The sequence below is a fragment of the Elaeis guineensis genome, chromosome 12 (assembly GCF_000442705.2).
Source record: "Elaeis guineensis isolate ETL-2024a chromosome 12, EG11, whole genome shotgun sequence".
NCBI lineage: Eukaryota > Viridiplantae > Streptophyta > Magnoliopsida > Arecales > Arecaceae > Elaeis > Elaeis guineensis.
In genome coordinates this window covers 19,237,502-19,248,049 of record NC_026004.2, presented here as the reverse complement: position 1 = coordinate 19,248,049, position 10,548 = coordinate 19,237,502, and positions in this window count along the sequence as shown.

The following is a 10,548-nucleotide window of genomic DNA, read 5'->3' as shown; positions in this document are numbered from 1 at the left end:
CTTTATGTATAAATACAACTCGACAGTTATATAAAAATATATTATAAATCATGTATTATTATAAATCTATCATGAATATCACCTGTGATTTCATCTGATTTATTATTCACATATCGTTAACATGATTCAAGTCAATAATTATCTTTTAGTTTTCAACTAATCATGTTCATACTTCGGCCTATGACTAGCAAACCATAATCCATACTTCGATTTATGATAGCAAACCAAAATATCCATATTTTGACCTACAATAATAAATCAAGATATCCATCCTTCGACCCACGATGGCAAATCTAGATACCCATATTTCGACCCACGGCGGCAAATCAGAATGTTATGGTTTAGCTAAAATATCACAATCCGACCCGTGACTGACAGTCCACATCATCATTAGTCTAAATCCTCTTACATGATTAATAAATCATTCAATAATTTCAAATTATATCTTTTGCTCCATTTCAAAATAGCCAACATCTTATACCAAACAATCAACAAATGATACATATATATAATAAAGAACCATATGCTTATATATTCGTATCAATGATCATACTCTAATGATAATCATTTAGCACAAAATCAAAAATTATCATATATAATAAAAAATATATATACATACATACAGATGATCATGTAAAGAGATCATTATCCCTATCTATTTCAGACTCAAGCACAGCAATTGATCAACTCCTTGATCAACGAATCCCAGGACAAGATGTTCCATCCCGACACCTTGTGCAAACAACTACACCTTTACATAATCAACGTCAACCTATAAATCATAGACGATTATGGACAGTGAAAATATTAAGATAGCACTGTAGGCCTATGACTCTTTCCAAGGTCAATTGATTAATCTAGATTTGTCTAGATTTTGGATCCTCCACTGATCTATAGAGTATTTAGAGAGATAAAGTAAGAAAATAAAGGGAAAGTAGAAGAGAGAGAAAGTAAAGAGAGAGAGAAAAAAAGAGAATGATTTTTTTTTCCTCCTAAAATATTTCTCTAGTTTTCTTCTCTTCTTCTCGTCGCAGGGAAAAAAAAAAATCTCAGACCGACCACCTTTCCAGCGACAGTGACCCCAATGACTGATGATAGTGGCTCTAACCTAGGCTACCCGATTATAGCCATGTCTCACAAGGATGGTTGTCCTAGTGGAAGAAAAAAAAAATAAGAATAGGAGAAGGCTCAATCCAGAGCTAATGGCTCAATCAAGTCATCAAAGTCTTTCTAGGATTCAGAAAAAAGAAAAAAAATGAACAAGAATTGAAAAGCAATACCACAACTTCGATAATAAATTGATAGTGGCTTAACCGAAATGCTCAATAAAAAATTGAATAAATTCCATGGATTTCGTCAGTGGTTTGAGTAAAGATCAGGGAGATACTTAGAGGAAGAAGGGAGGAAAATTTATAAGCTACATCCTAAGGCTTTCATTAGAGTTCTATGGGCCTTCTAGGACTCTTCTTCTCCATCAGAATCGAAGAAGATGATTTTGATCTTGAGTCTTCCTCCCTCGTGTTAGGCATATGAGCAGTGGCCTGAGTGGCCATTCTAGGCCCATCTTTGTTGGACCAGTCCCACAAGGAAACAGGTCCTTGCATCAATTCTACACATGATGCCTTAATCAACACCGGTGCAGAGGAATAAATGAACCGCAATCTCATCAACAACCACCTAACATGCAGAAGTGCGTCCTGCTTTGATAGTCAGATTGCATAGCACCAGCTAGAAAAAGGAAAAAACAATCTTTGGGCTAGAAGACTGAAAAGAACAGGATAAACTAAACAATCAATCTAAACATGATCAACAGAGGATGCGGTAGCATTGTAGAAGCATCAACGTTCAGAGTAGCTCACTCCAAACAACTTGTACAGGTACCAACCACCATATTTAGACAACAATATATCTGACATAACAAGGCAAGAAAAAAAGCTCACAATCCCCACCCCACGACCCTTGGGGGGGAAAAAAATCAAGAAAAAAAAAGAAAAAAATAAAAAATAAAAATAAAAACCAACCAACCAACCAGACATACCTTAAACCAACCAATCAGACGATACTGAACATGATAGTGATGCTGCTAGACCTATCAAACATAGTGGTATAGGAGAATTATTTGTTGATTTACATAAGGGTGCTTGTTCAAATGTACGCATGAGTACTACTACATTTGAAAGCAATTCTGATCATAAACATAATATCTGGCTTGAGGTAGAAGGGACTTCTGAATAGTTTGCAAAGCTTGTAAGGGATGCATGAGAGCCACTCTATCCAAATTGTACAAAGTTTTCTAAGTTGGAGTTTTTGATAAAATTCCTTCATATTAAAATCGTGAATTGATGGAGTCAGAAGTCATTGATCAAATTTTTACATTGATTAAAACAGCTCTTTCCAATGTAAAGAGACTTTCGAAATCATATTTTTGAAGCAAGAATATATATGCGGGAATTACGACTTGGCTATATTTCTATACATGCCTGCAAAAATGACTGTATATTATTTTATACGGATAATGAACAAGCAATTGAATGTCTGAAATACGGTGAGCCTAGATACAAAATCGATAATAAAAAAGCAAAGGAGATACTTCAAAAGATTTTGAGATATTTTTCATTGATTTTAAGACTTCAAAGGTTGTATATGTCCATAAAGACAGCTGAAGAAATGAGATGGCATTATGAGCAGCGAGTTCTGAAGGAGAACATACTTAACCACCCGACCAACTCTTTAGTATGGAAAGACTTTGATGCAAAGCATCCGTACTTTGTGAGTGATCCGTGCAATATCCGACTTAGTCTAGCGACAGATGGATTTAATCCCTTTGACAATCTGAGTACCTCTTACAGCATGTGGCCTGTGATGCTAGTTGTATATAATGTGTCACTTTAGAAGTGCATGAAAGAATCATTTATTTTTATGTCACTATTAATTCTGGGTTCGAAACCACCAGGTAATAAAATTAATGTATATCTACGATCTTTAATCAATGATCTGAAGGAGCTATGGGAAGACGGGATACAGACATATGATTCTGTGAGTTGAAGTAATTTTAAGTTGCATGCTTCAATTCTATGGATCATAAATGATTTTTCTGCATATGAAAACTTATTTGGATGGAGCACCAAAAGATATGTTGCATGTCCAATATGCAATAGGGATGCATCCTCATTACATTTAAATCACGGATGAAAAATATGTTTCATGGGTCATCGACAGTTTCTCCCTGTAATCATTCTTGGAGGATCCGTTATAATCAATATTTTGATGGTAAGTTCGACCGACGTCCGCCATCTAAGGAGTTAAGTGGAGCAAAAATTTTAGAACAACTTGAAGTCATTAAAAATATCCAATTTGGAAAATCATCAGGTACTTACAAGTGAAAACATACTGAAGCTGAGCTGAATTGGACGAAGCGAAGTATCTTTTTCGAACTACTTTATTGGAAGCAGCTACTATTTCATCATAATCTGAATGTAATGCACATTGAAAAGAATATTTATGTTAATATCATCAGTACTGTATTGAACATCTCAGAAAAAATAAAAGATGGTACAAAAGCTCATTTTGATTTATAAAAAATGAGAATCTGATCGGAGTTGCATTTAGTTCGTCGAGGTGAGAGATTTTTTATGCCACCTGCATGTTATTCACTGTTTGGTGAGGAAAAAAAAATTTTTGTGAATGGTTTAAAATCATAAAGTTATTTTATGCATACGCTTCAAACGTATCGTGGTGTATTAGGAACAACAACGGCAATATCTCTGGCATGAAAAAACATAACTCTTATATGATGATGCAACGTTTGCTTCCTGTGGTCATACGTGGCTATTTAGGTGGTGATGTTCAGACTGCATTGATTGAGCTGGGAGTGTTCTTTCGAGAACTGTATTACCAAAAATTGAAGATTAACTTACTTGAGAGATCTGAGAAGGATATCGTTCTCATTCTTTGTAAGTTAGAAAAAAAAATTTTACCATCATTTTTTGATATTATGGTGCATCTAGCTGTTCATCTTCCAAAAGAAGCTCTTTTGATTGGACCGATACATTATCGATGGATGTATCCTGTTGAAAGATAAAAAAATTATATGTACTTTGTCATATCACTTATAAGATGTAAATATATTTCTAAAATTTAAATTTTTTTTTATTTACAGATTCTTGTGTACCTTAAAAAAGTATGTGCGTAATAAAGCAAGGCCTGAAGGGTCTATAGCGGAAACATATGTAGCTACGGAGTGTGTCACATTCTACTCAATGTATCTTGACAATATCGAAATAAGATTCAATCGTACAGATCATAATGTAGACTGTGAATGGGATGATAATGAACCGACGTTGTCTGTATTTAAATAAATGGTTCGACCTATTGGTACAAGGAGATATAAATTTATGAATGTGAATGAGCTATCCAAGGCACACTTTTACGTTCTAAATAATTATGAAAAAATTGAAGATTTCATTGAGTAAGTACTATCTTAGCATATTGTTTAATATTTTAAGTAATTTTTTCATATCGATGTAAAGTTAAAAATCATAACTTGTTGCAGTGAGCACAAGAGTATCCTATGTAGAGAGAATAATACGGATGCTGATGATCAACATAGGAGAAAATTTGCAAAATAGTTTGATGATCCTGTAAGTTGCATTAATGGTACATTATTTATTTAATTATAAATAATATTATTTGAACCAACATAATTTTTTATGTTATGGTGCAGATGAAACATAAGTATTTCAATAAAGAAGTGGGTGCGACCGATGAGTTGTATGATTCAGCATATGGTCTCGATCGAAAGATTAATCACTACGCATTCTGTATCATTGGAGAAATGAGATTTCATACAAGAGAGCTTGAGATGCAATGACGGACCCAGAATAGTGGGATTGCTATAATAAGATATGAAGGAGAAGAAGAGATTGAATATTATAGTGTACTGGTAGATATCATAGAACTGAAGTATGGATCTAGTAATTCTGTATTCTTATTTCAGTGTGAATAGTAGGATATTAGTAATAAAAAAAATTGATATTCATATCGATTCACACTTTATTAGTGTAAATTTTGTACGAACATGGTACCAGAATGAGCCGTATATATTAGCAACTCAAACGAAACAAGTAATATATTTGAAGGATCTAAAGTATCGAGGTAATTGGCATGTTGTATAAAAAATAACACTTAGAGACGTATATGATATACCAACCTGATTAGAGACGGATGAAAATTTGGATTTACATGAAGAGGAAGCTTTTTCGCAAAAAGAACAAAAATTAGCCAAGCTTTTTATTGATGAAAAACTTGTAATGGCATCCTTGAATAGGGCTGATCTGTCGTCCAACGAAGTTGAAGCTGATTTTGTATTTAATTTTGATGAGTCAGAGGGCGACGATCAGTTGATAAATGACGATGAGAAAGAAGATGACACATATATCAATTATTGTGATTCGGAGGAGGATCTACATATCGAGGAAGATATGAATATTGATAAGTAGATCTGTATTCTTCATTCAATCTTCTTTTGCAATAATAGTATGCGATATAATTGTATTCATTAGAATATAATTTATTTATTATTATTATTATTCAATATTATATTTATTTATATATCAATTATTACAGATATGGCACCAGGAGACAGACGACGATATTCACGTTCATAGTCTACTTCAAAGGTTAAGCCACCTTCATCAATCTCCGTTGCCGCACCGACTTCATTGTCAAAGGGTCCTGCACTGGCAGGTCCCAGTGAGGTAGGTCCCAGTGAGGCGAGTCCGAGTGAGGCGAGTCCGAGTGAGATGGGTCCAAGTAGTATTATTATACTTTTTATATAATAAAATTTGATTCTTTTATTTAGATAGCTATCATACTAATGATTTATTTATTGTTGTTTCATGTCAGTCTTCATCAGTAGTGAGGCGAGGGCAAGGTCCATCGAAGAACTTCGCTCTAGAGCATTGGAGATGCGAGCACCCAGGACAGCGTCTCCATATCGAGATATCAGTCGGCTACACCAAGCCCATTAGGAGATGGTGCGAGCCGTGGCAGACTAAGCTGGGCATCATATGCCGCAGCTATGTCCTCATGACGCTCTTCAATTGATGTCACATTCTACCAGCTCAGAGAGAGATTTTCTATACCCACTTACAGATAAAATAATTTTTTTATTATGAATATTTAATTTGCATAGTATTCTTCTAATATTTGTTACTGGCAGGGTGTATTCGACATCATTAATTTTAAGGAGGATCGTGTGAGGTGAGCCATGGATACTCATTTATCATTATATTTCAAGGATTATCACCATCACATGCATCAATATTGGTATCATGTGGTGCAGGATCATGGGGAGGAGGCAGCACGACAGTAGCCCTATGACAGCATCACTATGGAGGATTGGACTGTTATATATCGGCATTACGAGGATCCAGCATATCAGGTTACACATCCAAACTTTTTTTTTAAACTTAATGACTGAATCATTTATTCTTAAATTAAATTTATTATTTACTAATTTGACTAGTAACTGTACAGAGAAGATGTGCCCAGAATGCTGCGAATCGGGTAAGACAGACTATACCACATTATGGGGGTTCGAGATCGTTCGCTCGTCACATGGAGCACATGATAGGTAATTTTTAATTTTTAATTAGCATATAATTCTCTAGTTATTTAAAAATTTTTTAATTAATTCTCAAATTGCAGAGAGATGCTGAGAATGGGGAGCTTTCTGGTAGGATCGATATCTACAAGCGAATCCACCAGCAATGGTCAGGGGAGTGGATGATGGGGAGCCAGGAGTTCTTTATAATTTTTTTAATTATTTTTTATTTATAGTCTAATTTTTATTACAAAATTAAAATAGCTATAACTTTAATTTTCAAGACCGTATGACAGACATGAGATCCTAGCCTACCCTTGAGGACTCAATTGCACCTACAGATGATGAGATCTATGATCGGGTGCTTGGCACGAGACCCTGTTATGTTAGGAGTTTAGAGTATGGGATCACTGCTCCCTCATCCTCACGGTTATCTAGGGCTGACATTCATTTTGCGTGCGAAGCTCGGCTGACGGAGGTACAGAGGTAGGCTGTCGAAGATCGACAGCAAGCTACCGTGGATCGACAACAGACTGAGCAGCGAGCTTAGGAATTGATTGCATGCGTCGACGAGTATCAGCAGCTCTAGATCCAGATGATGGAGCTGATGGTGTAGATGGAGCAGACGATATAGCTGATGAGGCAACAGCAGACCAATCCGAGCTCTTTCGAGCACTCTCCTTTTCCAGCTCGTTCTCCAGATGCCAATACTTGACGGCTTCTTCGTATATTTTTTATTTTTATTTTAAATTTTTTATAATTTTAATTTAATATAATAAAATAATAAATTTTTTTTATCAATTTATTGTATAAATTTTTCACTTTTATTTTTTTATTTTTTATTTTTAATTTATAAAAAATATTACAGATATAAATTAAAAATATATATTCATATATTATTTTTTAAAAAAAATATGTTTAAATTGTTAGCAATAGAATTATTTACGATGAAATATTGATCGTCAAAAATATTTTAGTACCATAATTTAATTTTTTAATAAATATAAAATTATTAAAATTTTATATATAATTAATAACGGTGAAAAATTATTCATCGTAAATAATTATTAGTGACAGAAATATTCATCAAAAATTATCATATTTATAATGTAAGTTTTTCATCACTAATATTATTTAAATTTGATTTTTTAAAAATTTATTATTAAATTAATAGTGATGAAAAATTTTCATTGCAAAAAAAATTTTTTGCGATGCAAATTTCTCATCGCTAAAAGTTTTTAAAAATTTTATTTCAAAAAATATTTTAATTAAATTAATAGCGATGAAAATATTTTCATCGTTATTAATTTTTTATTTATTAGCGACGTTATTATTCATCGTAAATATTTTTTTACGATTAAAATTTTTCATCAAAAATATTTTAACGACGAAAATTATTCATCGCGAATAACTTTTATTAGCAATGAAATATTTTTTTCATCGTAAAATATTATCAATGATGTGATTATTTATAACTAAATATTAATAATAAAAATATATTATTAGTGATGAAAATTATCGTCACTAATGACCTATTTTGTTGTAGTGTCAGCGACAATGCAGACCATTGGCTCTAAAAATGGAGCATTGCAAGAACATTCACTGTTAATAAATGCTATTTGTTCCCTAAGTATGGTGGGGTAATCTCCCCTCTTGGTAATTTCTTTTGGAGATTACCAGTGCCGAAGAAGATCAAGCTCTTTGCATGGCTGAGTTGCTTCGATAAAATACTGACAACTTCAAATCTCAGGAAGAAGGAACTGGCATTGTCAGATCACTGTTCTCTCCGTGGTGAAAATAGAGAGATAATAGACCGTATCTTTCCACAGTGCAACTACTCCAAGATGTTCTAGTGATCACTCTTCAAGGACCTCAGAGTTCCTCAATTTCCTAAGAGGTACATGGAAGTATGGGATGCTTGGGGAAAGCATACAACCATCTCTTAACTTTTCCTTGCTATAGAAAGTTTTTTTGCCATCGGGTGTTGGTGTTTGCGGAGGGAACGCAACCAACGAAAATTCAGGTTTCAACCAGAAGCGGTTTAAGGCAACTTGGTAAATCTTACAAGGGATAGGAGCTCGCAAACATGGAGCTGGAGGGGACCATACGTCTGCAGGGATGGTGAACGACGCAACTAGCTTCTGGGGACCTTGTCTCCCAATGGGTTATCGACTGTTCTTAGGTAGACAAAAATACTGTCCACTTTCTGTCACGCCCCGAACCCAACATCCGGGTCGGATACGTGATGGCCGCACACTCCTTAGAGCAAGCCCTAAAGAATATGCAAGGCCAAAATAAATCATGACAATCTTAACATCCATAACAATTAATTTCAACAATAATTCATAAAACCTTGCATAATTACAAATTAATTTTCTTCAATCCTCTGATCAGGTACTATGACACTCTATCTATCCATCTGCTCACCCATAAATCTAAGCCATAGCCAATTATGAACGTCCTGTAACTTTGAGAAGAAAAAGAAAGATGAAGAAGTGTGAGCTTTACAGCCCAGTAAGAATTCCCATATCACATTGATATAGTAATATAATCTGAAAATAAAAATAAGTAATAAAACACAAAATTTCATGTTCAATATTCAGAATACTGCAAACATCTATAAATTTACTGTCTTGTTAAAATAGATGCATCATCATATGTTAACAGGTGAAACACTTTTATTCAATAATTATTTCAAGTCTTACCTTTCATTTCTCTTTTCATAATCACATGATTTTTAACATTTTCTTTCTGGCTCTAGACTATCCAAGTCTATACCTCAGTCATCATCCGAATTAATTTTCACATAAAAAGCCTTTCAAGAATGTCTCAGGATGAGCTCCTGGCCGGCTGTCCCACATACGAAAGCCCGTGAGAGGCTGTCCCAGGCATAAGCTCCTGACGGGCTATCCTAGGCATGAGCTCCTGGCCGGCTGATTCACCTGTAAGCCAGTGGGGGCTGTCCCAGGCATAAGCTCCTGGTAGGCTATTCCACATGACAAAGCCAGTCCAAACCATATTTCTCTTTCTTTTTATTTTCATGAAATTATAATATTTGACTTCATTAATCAATTCAACTTTTGCAGTGTAATAAATATGTCATACCCATATAATCATGCCATCAATCGCTGATACATATGTATTGATATAACGTACTTCATGCTCAAAATCAAATAACAATATCTCAGATATAATAAATTCATCGATCTCAAATCCGACGATGCAAAACCAATAATGCAAGACCAATAGTAAAATAGCATATTTATAATGGTAATCATGTACAGGGATTCTTACCTTTACTGGTGACTGATCCAAGCACAGAAATCAATGTTCTTCTTTGACTTATAAATTTTTTTAACAAAATATTCCACTCGATATTATATGCAGACAATCATATCTTCATAATCCAGATCAAATATAAAAATCATATATAGAGAAAATTATCGATAATCGATCCTATAACACAGATCGAGGATCTCTCTTAGGATTAACCAAAATTAGGATTTGTCTATGTATCAGGATCCTCCACTGATCCATAAGACTTATAGAGAGAGAAAATCCATGAAGAGAGAGAAAATTCTAGAGAAAAAAAGTAGAGAGAGAAAGTGGAGAAAGAATCTTCGTATCCTTCAGATGAGGCAATCATGGTCGAGATCATCAGAGGTCCTATCAGGGTGACTTAATATGAATCAAGTGTTACAATTTCGAATAGGATCGGACAGGGATCAGATCTACTGCACGAATTTCGGAGCAATCTCAATTTATCATATTTTTATTTCAAATATATCCTAGGGTCTGTGATGCAATCAGAGAGAAAGAAAAGATCCTAGAGAGACAAAATCCATAAAGAGAGAGAAAAGTCTAGAGAGAGAAAATAGGGAGAGAATCTAGAGAGAGAAGGTAGAGAGAGAAGAGAGAGAGAAGATTTTTTCTCTCTTCTTCTT